General features: G+C 47.0%; 1 non-coding gene across 1 annotated transcript; it reads left to right on the forward strand.

Annotated features, from left to right (window-relative positions):
* Positions 1–5,877: 5,877 nt before the first annotated feature.
* Positions 5,878–5,949, forward strand: TRNAP-CGG (transfer RNA proline (anticodon CGG)). The gene has a single exon. It is a non-coding gene; the product is annotated as a tRNA-Pro (tRNA).
* The last annotated feature ends 11,259 nt before the right edge of the window (positions 5,950–17,208 follow it).

Below are 17,208 nucleotides of genomic sequence, written 5' to 3' on the forward strand. Positions count from 1 at the left end.
TTTCTTGGTTAGGTGGGCGGAGCATATTGGCAATGGTGCCTCCTCGTGACTTGCAATTTACATGAAGAAGACAGAGAGGCAGCTGGGAGTAGGCAGTACCCATGAACCCCTGAACACTGTCTTGCGACTTGCACACAATTCTGAAATGAGGCGGGGGAAAGGAGGTGATTTCCCCATCAAGGGCCATTCCGGGAAATCAGCCACCCCGCGTCTCCCAGGTGAGTGTTTCAGGACTATGAGCCACTACTATAAATCTCGCCTGATCGAGCAAGTGTGCTTGAATCCAAGAGGCATGCTTCTCTGGCTCAAGAGCTAGCAGGCCCTTCACTGCTTCTGGTCTGAAAGTCTAAGTTGCAAGCGTCCAGGACTTGCAGAGGGTTACAACTACCAGAAAGGGTCTGCTTTTCACATCAGTGCCCTAGTTCAGCTCACTGGCACAGGGCATCTTGACTACCTCTTTCCTTGCTAGAGACAAACAAAAAATCCTTGACAGAAAACATCAATTGCTTTGGCACGTTTAGAGAGAGAGCCTCCGAATGGCCCTGCTTTTCTGAAAGACGCTTCAGAAGATGTTTCAAATGCCTCTGCAGCAGCTGTCTAGTTGGTATAGGGGTATGATTCTCGCTTCGGGTGTGAGAGGACCTTGGTTCAAATCCCAGACAAACCCTTACCTTTATAGGTTCAGTCTGTGTTTTAAACAGGAGTATTTCTGCTTTTCACTCTTGTAAGATGTCATGTTGCAATGCAATACATGCTTTATACCTGCGTTGAGACGGTTCAGCATCATGAAGGTATGCAAGATTTCTTTGCAACTGCTTTTCTGTGCTGGAGCAGCAGTGCTCATAGGAACATTAAATGCACAGTACTTCTCCATGGTAATTTCGGGTCCAGTTCTGAAATCACCTCTTGGAATGAAAGTGATGCCAGTTCCTTTCTTCCAAGGCAAGAGATCGTGTTCCGGAAGGCTCAGCTTTGAGCGTCATGAACATTAGCCCTCAGTCCTTGCATCCCAGTCCAATGCAGAGCCACATAAAGCAAGCAGGTGTGTCTGTTTCCATAGTGTGGTGGTTCCAGTACAATGCATAGCCACATGAAGCAAGCCGGCAAGTGTGTCTGTTTGTGTAGTGTAGTGGTTATCATGCGCACCTCACATGCAAAAGGTCCCTGGTTCGAAGCCAAGCAAATTCAGCAAGTCGCTGGGCTTTTTCCCAGTATTTGCATTTCCTGACTCAGCTGACAGGCAAGCTGAGATAAAAGAGACTGTGTCTATCCCTCACCATCGTGAGGTACTACGCTCCTGGGGCATCTGTCACAGCTCACCAAGAGGAGTTGCGCCAGCTTACGTCAGTCAGTTGCTCACTGTTTGACCTTTGCATTGAAGCCTCAGCCTACCGCATTCAAGCCAGCCAAGGAAGGAAGGTATGAGAGCGAAAATAGCTTTCCTGCCCTCACCAAGAACACACACCTTGAGCAAATAAGGTGCCAGACTTACAAGGCCCAATTGCCAACGGAGCATCACTTTTAGTGACGCCCCGGTGGCACTATGCACTGCGCGGTATTTACAAGATGGCGTTCAGCCACTTTTTGTGGCTTATCACCACCTTGTAAATACGGCACCTTAGCATTCAGCGCTTTTTCCTGGAAGGGGCGTGCAATGGGTGTTGCTGTGAGTGTGCCACAGCAACACCATAGCATTTTAATGCTGCTCCAGATTTAGGAGTTGTCGTAAATCTGAGTCAGCGCCAAAATCCAACGCCATCCCAGGGGTATCGTTAGAGTGGCGCACTGAGGAGAAATGTTTTCATTTCTCCTCGTTTTTTCTCTTTCTATGTGTGCTGCATTCTGCAGCACACATAGAAGTAAAAGCAAATCACCATTGAAGATTTTTCTTTTGGCCAGGAAGGTGTCCCTTCCTGCACAAAAACAATTTCCCCCTCAACGCAGTCATCCTTGTACCATGGTGCAAGAACGGCTGCGTTGGCGCTCAGCAGCTAATTTAGAGCTGGCGCAGGGGGAAGCACAGGTGTGCGCTGTATTCTACTAAATACGGCGCTTCCCTGCATTTTGAAAATGACGGAGCGTGGGGCTTGCAAATTTGGCACAGCGTCGCGCTCAGTCATTTTCTTGTAAATCTGGGACAAAATGTCTAAAGGATAGAGGCTTTTTATGTCATGTTCGATGACGACCATGCAAATGACTCTAGTCATACTGCAGAAGAGAGCACCATGTGGCGTTTCTTGCTTTGGGATGTAGTCTCCCACTCTCTGCCACCAACCCTCGGAGCAGGGTGGGAGCAGTAGCGCTTCTGTCCCCAGGCTCGTTGGTCTAGGGGTATGATTCTCGCTTCAGGTGCGAGAGGTCCCAGGTTCAAATCCCGGACGAGCCCATTTTAGCGGAAAACAATCAAATCCTGCTCAAAATACACAACCCCTCAATATCTCTCATTCCACTCGAAGCATTGTTGCGCAAAACATATTTTTTGCCTCAGGCGAAAAATGGATTACAATGCCTTGGCTTCCTTCCTGCTTGCTCTCAGTGCTCCCTGTGTGATGATTTCACAGGCTTGCGTTCCTGGCATTTAGGCATCAGATATTTGTCTGTCTCTGCCCGCAGCTGTGACTTTTCAGGACGCCTGAGTGTATGCATGCTGGCTGACACCGCTGCAATTTTCACACTTACCCCTCGCATTCTGAGCAACTGCTGATCAAGTATAGAGGAAATCGAGCAAACATATGAGAGGAACTGTGCTCCTTCAGTCAAGCCAGCAAGCTTGTTTCTGTAGTGTAGTGGTTATCACATTTGCCTCACACGCAAAAGGTCCCCGGTTCGACACTGGGCAGCAGTAGCTTTTGTGTTTGCTCACTAAAACCTCAGTCTCTCTCAATGCACACTTAGACAGAAATGACCTTTAAAAACTTGTGACCTGTGTAAAATGTGCTTTACTATTGCAGGACGATAAAAAGTTATCTGCATCCCTCGGTGGTCGTGCATGTGCCTTGTTTCTTGTTGTTTTTTTTTCTTTTTCTTGGCCATGTTATATTGTGGGGCCTTTAAAGCTGTGACTTTGATAGGAACATTGCAAGCAGCAGCATCAACAAGTGCAGACTGAAGAGTCAGACCTGGACAATGTTTTGGCTGTCAGGATGGCCGAGTGGTCTAAAGTGCCAGACTCAAGAGAGCTTGATCTTTAGTGAAACTGAGCCTTCTGGTCTCTTCATGGAGGCGTGGGTTCAAATCCCACTCCTAACAGGTGTGTTTTCTTCCCTTAAATCTTGCTCTGCTTGCACAGCCAGCTCCTCACACCACTATCTTTGGAAGCTGCTGTGGCATGTGAGGAGAAATCCACCAACCCATCAGCTGGGCCCTCAATCAAAATTCTGTGTATTACTGGAAGGGGCATCTCAGGCACACCTTCTGTTAGAGCTGCACTTTATGACAGTAACTGCCATGCTGGTTTCTACTTAAGCAGTTGATTCTATCGTTTGAAGTGAGTCTCTCTTGCCACCTTTTGGGCAAAGAAGACACTGCCCCTGCAACAACACAGGAAGACAAGCTCAAACTGGGTTTCTTGGTTAGGTGGGCGGAGCATATTGGCAATGGTGCCTCCACGTGACTTGCAATTTACATGAAGAAGACAGAGAGGCAGCTGGGAGTAGGCAGTACCCATGAACCCCTGAACACTGTCTTGCGACTTGCACACAATTCTGAAATGAGGCGGGGGAAAGGAGGTGATTTCCCCATCAAGGGCCATTCCGGGAAATCAGCCACCCCGCGTCTCCCAGGTGAGTGTTTCAGGCCTATGAGCCACTACTATAAATCTCGCCTGATCGAGCAAGTGTGCTTGAATCCAAGAGGCATGCTTCTCTGGCTCAAGAGCTAGCAGGCCCTTCAGTGCTTCTGGTCTGGAGGTCTAAGGTGCAAGGGTCCAGGACTTGCAGAGGGTTACAACTACCAGAAAGGGTCTGCTTTTCACATCAGTGCCCTAGTTCAGCTCACTGGCACAGGGCATCTTGACTACCTCTTTCCTTGTTAGAGACAAACAAAAAATCCTTGACAGAAAACATCAATTGCTATGGCACGCTTAGAGAGAGAGACTCTGAATGGCCCTGCTTTTCTGAAAGACGCTTCAGAAGATGTTTCAAATGCCTCTGCAGCAGCAGTCTAGTTGGTATAGGGGTAAGATTCTCGCTTCGGGTGTGAGAGGGCCTTGGTTCAAATCCCAGACAAACCCTTACCTTTATAGGTTCAGTCTGTGTTTTAAACAGGAGTATTTCTGCTTTTCACTCTTGTAAGATGTCATGTTGCAATGCAATACATGCTTTATACCTGCGTTGAGACGGTTCAGCATCATGAAGGTATGCGAGATTTCTTTGCAACTGCTTTTCTGTGCTGGAGTAGCAGTGCTCATAGGAACATTAAATGCACAGTGCTTCTCCATGGTAATTTCGGGTCCAGTTCTGAAATCACCTCTTGGAATGAAAGTGATGCCAGTTCCTTTCTTCCAAGGCAAGAGATCGTGTTCCGGAAGGCTCAGCTTTGAGCGTCATGAACATTAGCCCTCAGTCCTTGCATCCCAGTCCAATGCAGAGCCACATAAAGCAAGCAGGTGTGTCTGTTTCCATAGTGTGGTGGTTCCAGTACAATGCATAGCCACATGAAGCAAGCTGGCAAGTGTGTCTGTTTGTGTAGTGTAGTGGTTATCATGCGCACCTCACATGCAAAAGGTCCCTGGTTCGAAGCCAAGCAAATACAGCAAGTCGCTGGGCTTTTTCCCAGTATTTGCATTTCCTGACTCAGCTGACAGGCAAGCTGAGATAAAAGAAACTGTGTCTATCCCTCACCATCGTGAGGTACTACGCTCCTGGGGCATCTGTCACAGCTCACCAAGAGGAGTTGCGCCAGCTTACGTCAGTCAGTTGCTCACTGTTTGACCTTTGCATTGAAGCCTGAGCCTACCGCATTCAAGCCAGCCAAGGAAGGAAGGTATGAGAGCGAAAATAGCTTTCCTGCCCTCTCCAAGAACACACACCTTGAGCAAATAAGGTGCCAGACTTACAAGGCCCAATTGCCAACGGAGCATCACTTTTAGTGACGCCCCGGTGGCACTATGCACTGCGCGGTATTTACAAGATGGCGTTCAGCCACTTTTTGTGGCTTAACACCACCTTGTAAATACGGCACCTTAGCATTCAGCGCTTTCCCTGGAAGGGGCGTGCAATGGGTGTTGCTGTGAGTGTGCCACAGCAACACCATAGCATTTTAATGCTGCTCCAGATTTAGGAGTTGTCGTAAATCTGCGTCAGCGCCAAAATCCAACGCCATCCCAGGGGTATCGTTAGAGTGGCGCACTGAGGAGAAATGTTTTCATTTCTCCTTGTTTTTTCTCTTTCTATGTGTGCTGCATTCTGCAGCACACATAGAAGTAAGTGCAAATCACCATTGAAGATTTTTCTTTTGGCCAGGAAGGTGTCCCTTCCTGCACAAAAACAATTTCCCCCTCAACGCAGTCATCCTTGTACCATGGTGCAAGAACGGCTGCGTTGGCGATCAGCAGCTAATTTAGAGCTGGCGCAGGGGGAAGCACAGGGGTGCGCTGTATTCTACTAAATACGGCGCTTCCCTGCATTTTGAAAATGACGGAGCGTGGGGCTTGCAAATTTGGCACAGCGTCGCGCTCAGTCATTTTCTTGTAAATCTGATACAAAATGTCTAAAGGATAGAGGCTTTTTATGTCATGTTCGATGACGACCATGCAAATGACTCTAGTCATACTGCAGAAGAGAGCACCATGTGTCGTTTCTTGCTTTGGGATGTAGTCTCCCACTCTCTGCCACCAACCCTCGGAGCAGGGTGGGAGCCGTAGCGCTTCTGTCCCCAGGCTCGTTGGTCTAAGGGTGTGATTCTCGCTTCGGGTGTGAGAGGTCCCGGGTTCAAATCCCGGACGAGCCCATTTTAGCGGAAAACAATCAAATCCTGCTCAAAATACACAACCCCTCAACATTTCTCATTCCACTCGAAGCATTGTTGCGCAAAACATATTTTTTGCCTCAGGCGAAAAATGGATTACAATGCCTTGGCTTCCTTCCTGCTTGCTCTCAATGCACCCTGTGTGATGATTTCACAGGCTTGCGTTCCTGGCATTTAGGCATCAGATATTTGTCTGTCTCTGCCCGCAGCTGTGACTTTTCAGGACGTCTGAGTGTATGCATGCTGGCTGACACCGCTGCAATTTTCACACTTACCCCTCGCATTCTGAGCAACTGCTGATCAAGTATAGAGGAAATCGGGCAAACATATGAGAGGAACTGTGCTCCTTCAGTCAAGCCAGCAAGCTTGTTTCTGTAGTGTAGTGGTTATCACATTTGCCTCACATGCAAAAGGTCCCCGGTTCGACACTGGGCAGCAGTAGCTTTTGTGTTTGCTCACTAAAACCTCAGTCTCTCTCAATGCACACTTAGACAGAAATGACCTTTAAAAACTTGTGACCTGTGTAAAATGTGCTTTACTATTGCAGGACGATAAAAAGTTATCTGCATCCCTCGGTGGTCGTGCATGTGCCTTGTTTCTTGTTCTTTTTTTTTTTTTTTTCTTGGCCATGTTATATTGTGGGGCCTTTAAAGCTGTGACTTTGATAGGAACATTGCAAGCGGCAGCATCAACAAGTGCAGACTGAAGAGTCAGACCTGCACAATGTTTTGGCTGTCAGGATGGCCGAGTGGTCTAAGGTGCCAGACTCAAGAGAGCTTGATCTTCAGTGAAGCTGAGCCTTCTGGTCTCTTCATGGAGGCGTGGGTTCAAATCCCACTCCTAACAGGTGTGTTTTCTCACCTTAAATCTTGCTCTGCTTGCACAGCCAGCTCCTCACACCACTATCTTTGGAAGCTGCTGTGGCATGTGAGGAGAAATCCACCAACCCATCGGCTGGGCCCTCAATCAAAATTCTGTGTATTACTGGAAGGGGCATCTCAGGCACACCTTCTGTTAGAGCTGCACTTTATGACAGTAACTACCATGCTGGTTTCTACTTAAGCAGTTGATTCTATCGTTTGAAGTGAGTCTCTCCTGCCACCTTTTGGGCAAAGAAGACACTGCCCCTGCAACAACACAGGCAGACAAGCTCAAACTGGGTTTCTTGGTTAGGTGGGCGGAGCATATTGGCAATGGTGCCTCCTCGTGACTTGCAATTTACATGAAGAAGACAGAGAGGCAGCTGGGAGTAGGCAGTACCCATGAACCCCTGAACACTGTCTTGCGACTTGCACACAATTCTGAAATGAGGCGGGGGAAAGGAGGTGATTTCCCCATCAAGGGCCATTCCGGGAAATCAGCCACCCCGCGTCTCCCAGGTGAGTGTTTCAGGCCTATGAGCCACTACTATAAATCTCGCCTGATCGAGCGCTGAGCGAGCAAGTGTGCTTGAATCCAAGAGGCATGCTTCTCTGGCTCAAGAGCTAGCAGGCCCTTCAGTGCTTCTGGTCTGAAAGTCTAAGTTGCAAGGGTCCAGGACTTGCAGAGGGTTACAACTACCAGAAAGGGTCTGCTTTTCACATCAGTGCCCTAGTTCAGCTCACTGACACAGGGCATCTTGACTACCTCTTTCCTTGCTAGAGAGAAACAAAAAATCCTTGACAGAAAACATCAATTGCTATGGCACGCTTAGAGAGAGAGCCTCCGAATGGCCCTGCTTTTCTGAAAGACGCTTCAGAAGATGTTTCAAATGCCTCTGCAGCAGCAGTCTAGTTGGTATAGGGGTATGATTCTCGCTTCGGGTGTGAGAGGACCTTGCTTCAAATCCCAGACAAACCCTTAACTTTATAGGTTCAGTCTGTGTTTTAAACAGGAGTATTTCTGCTTTTCACTCTTGTAAGATGTCATGTTGCAATGCAATACATGCTTTATACCTGCGTTGAGACGGTTCAGCATCATGAAGGTATGCGAGATTTCTTTGCAACTGCTTTTCTGTGCTGGAGCAGCAGTGCTCATAGGAACATTAAATGCACAGTGCTTCTCCATGGTAATTTCGGGTCCAGTTCTGAAATCACCTCTTGGAATGAAAGTGATGCCAGTTCCTTTCTTCCAAGGCAAGAGATCGTGTTCCGGAAGGCTCAGCTTTGAGCGTCATGAACATTAGCCCTCAGTCCTTGCATCCCAGTCCAATGCAGAGCCACATAAAGCAAGCAGGTGTGTCTGTTTCCATAGTGTGGTGGTTCCAGTACAATGCATAGCCACATGAAGCAAGCCGGCAAGTGTGTCTGTTTGTGTAGTGTAGTGGTTATCATGCGCACCTCACATGTAAAAGGTCCCTGGTTCGAAGCCAAGCAAATACAGCAAGTCGCTGGGCTTTTTCCCAGCATTTGCATTTCCTGACTCAGCTGACAGGCAAGCTGAGATAAAAGAGACTGTGTCTATCCCTCACCATCGTGAGGTACTATGCTCCTGGGGCATCTGTCACAGCTCACCAAGAGGAGTTGCGCCAGCTTACGTCAGTCAGTTGCTCACTGTTTGACCTTTGCATTGAAGCCTGACCCTACCGCATTCAAGCCAGCCAAGGAAGGAAGGTATGAGAGCGAAAATAGCTTTCCTGCCCTCACCAAGAACATACACCTTGAGCAAATAAGGTGCCAGACTTACAAGGCCCAATCGCCAATGAAGCATCACTTTTAGTGACGCCCCGGTGGCACTATGCACTGCGCGGTATTTACAAGATGGCGTTCAGCCACTTTTTGTGGCTTAACACCACCTTGTAAATACGGCACCTTAGCATTCAGCGCTTTCCCTGGAAGGGGTGTGCAATGGGTGTTGCTGTGAGTGTGCCACAGCAACACCATAGCATTTTAATGCTGCTCCAGATTTAGGAGTTGTCGTAAATCTGCGTGTGCTGCTTTACTCTTCAGAATATCAAAACTATGCACTTCAGGATATTTTAAGGCACAATGTAAAGCAATCACTCTCAAACACCTTCGTAAGTAGAATAATCAAGTTTATTTAAGGGGCAAGTTCTCAGCTAGCAAAACTAAACCACACTAATATATATATATATACATCAGGAGAATAACATGAGAATAATGATAAAGATATAAGCACTCTGTGAATAATTGCAAGAGTAAGTGCATATAATACGAGCACACACAATATACCTCAATGCTCAATAGCATGAAAATGACTGCAAGAGTAAGTGCATATTACGCGCGCACACACAATATACTTCAATGCTCAATAGCATGAAAATGACTGCAAGAATAAGTACACATTACGCGCGCACACACAATACACTTAATAAATTGAAAAGCTTCACCGAAAAGAGCGTCTGCATCCCTCCGCCGTACACAAAGCTGGGGAACCCAAATCAGCTGACACAGGGAGCCTCTGTTCGGGACAATCAGTCCTCCTGGCGTTGCGTCCAACCCAGAAGAGAGTTCCTAAACCAGCCCATCCAGGCCCCCAACTTTTATAGTATTTACTAACGCCCAGGAGTCTTTTCTAGAAAAAGACCCCCTCCTTTACAAATTGTGCAATCGGCGGTACCTTGTTCACCCTTCGAGACGTCTCCTCAGAACGGGCCAAGTTCCCAGGAGAGGACTCCAAGGTGAAGCTTGCATTCCTCCTTGTGTACAGGCGCATCCCCCTGTTGTTCTAACTGATAGCTCGTGGAATGTAAATAGCGCCCTTCGTACCAGGCAGATGGAGCGAAGTTGAGCAGAAAAACACCCCACCCTTCAGCTTGCCGAAGCTTGTGGAAAAACACAGAACAGTGCCTTACGCACCGAACCAGACTCGACAAAATGGAGTCGTGAACCAAAATGGAAGCGAAGGCCAATGAAAGCAGAGGCCAATGGTCCACACTCTGCACCACTGTTTACCTTGCACGTAGTGCTGCTGCATGCACGTAGTGTATGTAGCAATACATCTCCACCCTTGGACCATTTGGCCAACTTACAACTAAGTATATCCTATAAGCTGAAATGGCAATGCTCTTGGGCGAAACTGAGATAGAAGATTAGGCACACACTGAATACAACAACATAATGAAATTAAAATAACTGTTATGATAATGATTACACCAAAGATATAACGCAGTTGGCCTAAATTAGGCAGCCATCCAAAAGCCCAATCCCACCACCCCTTGTCAACATCCTGCTGCACCCCCTTCACCAACTTATGCAGGACCTCTATGTGGGAGTTGATTGATATGGAGTGGTCGGATAAATTGAAGCAACATAATCCTTCAAAATCACTGCAGCCATGGTTGTGTTTAAGCAGTAAATAATCAATAGCAGCGCGATTCTGCAAAGCAGCTCTTCTAATTCCCTGTACATCTAATAACAGCTCAGCTAAGGCAGCTGATGTATAGTTAATATTCTTGACTACTAAACATGCAAGTTTATTAATAACTCTGGTATTATATACTGCAAGTCCTGGCACCCCTACGATAGAACTAGCTAAACTAACATATTCTGTTTTGGACAGCAATGAAATTTCAGAATCACAGTCCGTAGGTAATTGAATAGTGTCTCTGGTATAGCGAGGGTGTAGAGCAGTATCCATGGGAAACATGAGAAAGCCTAAGCGTGACCAGGCACAAGGCCCTCCGGTTAGATTGGCTGGAATATAAGTAAAAGAAAGATTACCACAAGAAAAGAGCCAACCTTTAGGCAACTTAACATTTTGAATGTGGCTGGCAGCAGGCACCACATGTTGGCAAAACATTGAATTATTTACATTCAAACAGGTTAGGTCAGTCCGTGAGTGGCACAACGTCCGTTGTGCAGCAGTTAAGTTTGTGTCTCTTTTCTCCAATTTGAGCTGAGCACATTTACCTATTTTCATAGGATCACAGGTCAATGAATAACACACATGCCCATTTGAGATGTTAAACGTGAGTATAGATGTCATGTTCCTCCACAACCGCCTGCCCACCTCCGGGCAATGACAGCAGTACTCATAGAGTGACAGATGGGAGCGAACGTCACTCACATCCACCATTCCATCCTGGTTTGTATTGTTAAAGATGTGTAATAATACAGCAGCAGGAGTGGGCACTGCCACTAGACAAGTGGTAATCAAATCTTGAACGCTTTGCATGTTACTCATACAGAAGTGAGATATATTCAGCACTTCCTGCGCTAGATGAATCCAAACATTGTTCGGTTGATGCAGCAGCGTTGGCATCTGCGGCTGACGGTTGAATGTTTGGGCTATGAGCCCCTCCCGCTCCCCGGTGGAGTCTCCCGAACGGGCTCCATACACCACACTCATGGCACAGGCACTCCACAGGATGATCTGAAAAGAACAAAGGACAAACACGTATTATCATTCTCGCAGATAGCATTTGTCAGCTGGAACATGTTCCCATTTGTCTTGACCAGGTCGCATAACTACCAGGACATTGTCTGGTCCAGTGGCGATGACATCAGCGGGTTGAGGAGGGTTATTTGGGGATTCAATCCACACTTTGGCCCCTGGGTTCTTGTCAGTAGATCCGAACCCTCCTTTGCCTCTCACAGTGAGAAGAGCTGGGGCGCTCCCCTTCTTAACAACACCTCCATAAACCGGCATAATGACAATTTGGGCTACGCGATCACCAGGTTGCACCACTAGGTCTGTGTCACCACTGTTCAAGAGAATGACTTTCAACTCGCCTTGGTAGTCTGCATCTATCACGCCTCCTAAAACTTGGATGCCCCTCAAGGCAAGCCCAGATCGAGGGGCGATCAGACCGTAATGCTCAGGGGGAATCTGAATTCCCACCCCAGTTTCAATCAGAGTGATGTCTCTAGGTTTCAATCGATGCATGTGTAAAGCATGTAAGTCAAGTCCTGCAGATTCTGGTGTAGCTCGATATGGGGCCAAAGCTCCTGGAGCTGTTTCCCAATACACAATGGTATTGCTCGTTGTAAACGGATTAATCTGTAAAGCAGGTGTGAGCATTCTCATGAGAGGTGTCTCAGCATTTGTAAGGGGTCGGTTGTTCAAAATTTGCAAAGCATCATACAAATTATCCCTCCACCCCTTCAGTGTCCCATCATTCAGTTTACGCAATTGTTCTTTCAGCAACCCATTCATTCTCTCAATCAGTCCCGCTGCTTGTGGGTAGTAAGGTATGTGAAAAATCCACTCAATATTGCGTTGTGCACAATAGTCCTGCACTAGTCTGCCCTTGAAGTGGCTGGCGTTATCACTTTGAATCTGGAGTGGCACTCCATAGTACAGAATCAACAGATCTAGTGTTTTCAGGGTGCTCTGTTGAGTTGCGCGCTTGCAGGGAAAGGCTATGAGATAACCAGAGTAAGTGTCTACCACGGTGCAGGCATACTGACACCCTCTGCTCACTGGCATTGGTCCAATGTAATCAATCTGCCAAATCTGTCCTGGCAATTTACCTCTACCTAGCTGGCCTCTCACCACCTGTGGGACCGGTCTGTGCTGTGCATGCTGACAAATGAGACATTCAATGATCGCTGTTTTAATCAAATCTAGGGGAAGATGCATCCCTCTAATCTCAGCCCACCTGTGAGTAGCCTTTTCTCCAAGATGTCCGCATTTCTGGTGTGCCCATTTAGCCATTCCCACCAAATCAGAACTCTGCGCCTCCACTTCAGCCTCTTGAATCTTGGCTCGATCGTCTGCAAGACAATTGAACCATCGGTCTAATGAATCAGTTGGACAGTGAGCGTCCACATGATAGACAGTCACGGTGCTTTGAGGTAACATTTCCCAGATCTCCTGCCATAACTCCTTCCCCCATACCTCTTTGTTATGGATTTTGTACTGATGTGCATGCCACGTGGGAAGCCAAGTGGCTAACCCATTGGCGGTAGACCAGGAATCTGTATAAATGTGACATTTTCCGGGTAGCTCCTGTTTTAAAGCCTGATACACGGCATAAAGCTCTGCATACTGGCTACTTTTTCCCTGTCCTGTAGTTGTCAAAAGCTTCTTGATAACAGGATTATAGGACACTGCCTTCCAGTGCCTTTTCGCTCCAACATATTTTGCTGAACCATCTGTGAACCACACATGTTTTTTGTCATCTGCAGACAAGTCTGCGAACGGCTGGCCCCACCCTACTGGGGATTCACACACTGAAGGTACATCACGCAACATTTCGGAATTCTGCGCTACCTGCTCATGCAAAACGGCGGTCCCTTTTGGACCCGCTCGTGCCCTGTCCTGGACATACCATTTCCATTTTATAATGCTGGCTTCTTGCGCATGTCCAATTCTATGAGTTTTTGGGGAACTCATCACCCACTGCATGATGGGAATTTCAGGCCTTAAAATCACATTGTGTCCCAGTGTAATTTGCTCAGTATCAACCAGGGCCCAATAGCAGGCCAGCAGCTGCTTCTCAAAGGGAGTATACCGCTCTCCTGCCTCAGGTAACTTCTTTGTCCAAAATCCCAGGGGCACCCTCTTTCTTCCTTGTTTTTGCCATAAACTCCAATTGGCATACTGCCCGTGGACTGTCACATTCAATTCAATGTCTCCCTCTCGAATCGGCCACAAATCCAAAGCATGCTGAATGGCGTCTTTCGCCAATTCAAACGCGCGCTGCTCCTGCTCTCCCCATTCAAACGCATTTTTCGTTCGTGTAACTTTGTACAATGGGGCCAAAATCTGAGACAAATGGGGTATATGTTGTCTCCAATACCCGAATAGTCCTATAAAACTCTGGGCTTCCTTCCGATTTCGCGGTACTGCGAATTCCTTAATCTTTTGTTTCACTTTTGGCAACACTTCTCTGTGTCCCTGATTCCACTGAATGCCCAAAAATTTCACGCTCTGAGACGGTCCCTGCACTTTCTCGGGGTTAATCTCCCACCCTTGATTCTGCAAATGTTCCACCACCCTGTCTAGCTGAATTTGCACCTGTTCTTGCGTCTCTCCCTGCATCATCACGTCATCTATATAGTGGGAAATTTGTACTCCAGGAACCACTGGTACTTCATCCAAATGCTCTGCCACCAGCCGGTGGCAGATAGTGGGGCTATGTAAATACCCCATGGGTAATCTACAGAAGGTGTACTGACGCCCCGCCCATTGGAATGCCAGCTGAGGCTGGCTCTCAGTAGCTATTGGTATCGTAAAGAAGGCATTGGCAATGTCAATGGTTGCATACCAAGTCCCACTGTGTTTCTGTATGTTCTCAATCAAGGTAATGGTGTCTGGGACCGCTGCAGTCAGAGGAGGTGTATGTTTATTCAATTGGCGATAATCAATGCAAATCCTCCAACTGTTATCACTTTTACGAACAGGCCAGAGGGCATTATTCCACGCAGTGGTGATGGGAACTATTACCCCGGCCTCTAGTAAATCATGTATAGTCTGGCTAATCTCCTCATGTCCTCCCGGTATTCTGTACTGTTTCATTTGAATCACTTTAGTAGCTTGGGGAAGTGTTACCGGAGGAATCTTCAACAGCCCCACCCTTGCGGCGGCTATTGATATAAATCTTTTGGAACCAAATTGATAACATCCATCTTCCAAATGTAGGGTCATCCCTTTCAAAATGTCAATTCCAATAATGTATTCGGGAATGGGCACAATCAGGACAGTGTATTCTCTCTTTGGAAGTGCCCCTATTTTCATGGGAACCACTATCTGCACTGCCGGGGTTTCTTTTCCGCCCAATCCCGTAATGGTAAAGTACTGTCCCCTGAATTTTCTTGGATTGCCATGAATCAAGGTGGCCTCCGCTCCGGTGTCAACGAGGGCTCGAACTTTTTGAACATTTCCACGTTTCCAATAAATTTCTACTTTGACATGAGGTCTGTTATCTTTGCGAGCCCATCCCTGCACCGGAGTTTGGCCTGTTTCCTAATCTATTTTCACTCTGCGCACATCAGAGTCTGCCCAAGTCAAATCTGGATACAGTTTGCGGTAATTCTCAGGGAACTCCTCCTCCCTGTCTCTGCTTCGCAACCTCTCTGAGCTTACCAGCTCCCTCTCCCACTCTCTTCCTCGAGTTTTCCCAGAACCTGTCAGTTCCCGGTCTCTCTCCCTGCTCCGGGTTCCCTCTGCGCTTCGGTGCTCTTCCTCCCAATTTCCGTCCTCTGGGGATCTCTCTCTACTGTGGGGTTTTCTCCCTCTCTCCCCCTTTTCACTCTCACGCTCCTCCCCTCCTGCTTTTCTCTGGTTCACCACCTTGTTATCCTTCTTGTTCCCTTTCCTACTCCCCTCTTTTTTATCCAAACCGCGTTTGCGGTACATTTCCCACATGTCCTTGGTGCTTATCCCATCAATTTCATTCCTGGTCACCCCATCTCGCATCAAGGCCTGAAACATGTCTCGCCTTGTCACCCTGTTGTTATCAGTACGATTCTCAGACCGTGAATTCCTCTCTGGCTTAGCCCATTCTCCTAAATCACTTAACTCACGCACCGCTTCTACCACCTGAGACAATGGGTTACCTGTCTGATTAATTAACAAAGTCATGATGACATGCTTATATGCAGGAGGAGCAGCCCTAATCAGCCGGTTTCGCACAGACACACTTAAAATTCCATTCATCAAATCATGGGCATTACCCATAAAGATAGCTGTTTTCATCCCTTCTTCCTTCAATCTCTGTACTGCATCTCTCAAAGTATACCAAGGTTTATCATTAGGCGGCCAGTCTGACTCTGTCGGATACTTCTGAGCACACCCTTGCGCCGCTAGCTCTAACAAATTGGTCATGGGACCATTCCCTGGATAGGTTCTAAACTCATTTTGAATAACCGGGTCTGTACTTAACATACAAAGCCTCGGGGCGTCGCCGTGATCCAATTGGACCCCCTGGCCCCCCATATCGTGCACCCGCACCAACCACGTAAGCAATGTTTCCCCAGACCTCTGTCGAAATCTGTCTATCACATCACTTAGTTCTTGCTGTGTATAATCCTCCAGGGCATCCAACATCACCCCTCCAGGATTAGCTGGGCTATGCTGTAACTTTCGCCGATATATGGGCTGCGCACGGACAACATTCCTGCGCTCTGTCTTCTCCTGTCTAACATCTTGGCAGTCATCGCCCCCGGACCCATCTGAAAAATCAGATGTATCCCAGATGTTTCCATCCCAAAATTCAGGGTCAAAGGCTAATCCTGCCTGAGAGATAGCTAAATGCACCTTCTTTTTATTAACTTTCCCTCTTCGTTTCTTGTGTTTATATTTAGCTACGCTAACAGCCGTTCTCTCTGCAACCAGTTGGTACATTTCCAACTTATCACTTAATAATTTATTTTGACAAGCTAGCATGGTAGAGGAATTTCGGGCTTCCACTAACTCCTTCTCCAGCTGCTCGTGATCTTTTTGTAACTGTAAACATTTTTCATACAACTTTCGGTACGCAGAAAGCAAGATCCAGCCTCGCCTCCCCAACGCACAAACCTCCCTTCCCTTGTCAATCGAAACTTTCCGTAAACAAATGAGAAGATCTTCAGGTTCCACATTTAACATACACGCATTCCAATTTTCACACAAACCAGCACAACGTGACCATTCCTGAGCTAATAGTTTATACGGAGCGATTTCCCACCCCGGTATCTCTATGTCTGGATTTGCTACCTGAGAACCTGCTTTTGAGCTCGCTTTGATCTTATTAAGCATTTTCCCTTTTTTTTTTTTTTGAATCCTGCAAACGACTACGCCAATTTGTGCTGCTTTACTCTTCAGAATATCAAAACTATGCACTTCAGGATATTTTAAGGCACAATGTAAAGCAATCACTCTCAAACACCTTCGTAAGTAGAATAATCAAGTTTATTTAAGGGGCAAGTTCTCAGCTAGCAAAACTAAACCACACTAATATATATATATATACATCAGGAGAATAACATGAGAATAATGATAAAGATATAAGCACTCTGTGAATAATTGCAAGAGTAAGTGCATATAATACGAGCACACACAATATACCTCAATGCTCAATAGCATGAAAATGACTGCAAGAGTAAGTGCATATTACGCGCGCACACACAATATACTTCAATGCTCAATAGCATGAAAATGACTGCAAGAATAAGTACACATTACGCGCGCACACACAATACACTTAATAAATTGAAAAGCTTCACCGAAAAGAGCGTCTGCATCCCTCCGCCGTACACAAAGCTGGGGAACCCAAATCAGCTGACACAGGGAGCCTCTGTTCGGGACAATCAGTCCTCCTGGCGTTGCGTCCAACCCAGAAGAGAGTTCCTAAACCAGCCCATCCAGGCCCCCAAC

The sequence above is a fragment of the Pleurodeles waltl genome, unplaced genomic scaffold, assembly GCF_031143425.1.
Source record: "Pleurodeles waltl isolate 20211129_DDA unplaced genomic scaffold, aPleWal1.hap1.20221129 scaffold_91, whole genome shotgun sequence".
Classification (NCBI taxonomy): Eukaryota; Metazoa; Chordata; class Amphibia; order Caudata; family Salamandridae; genus Pleurodeles; species Pleurodeles waltl.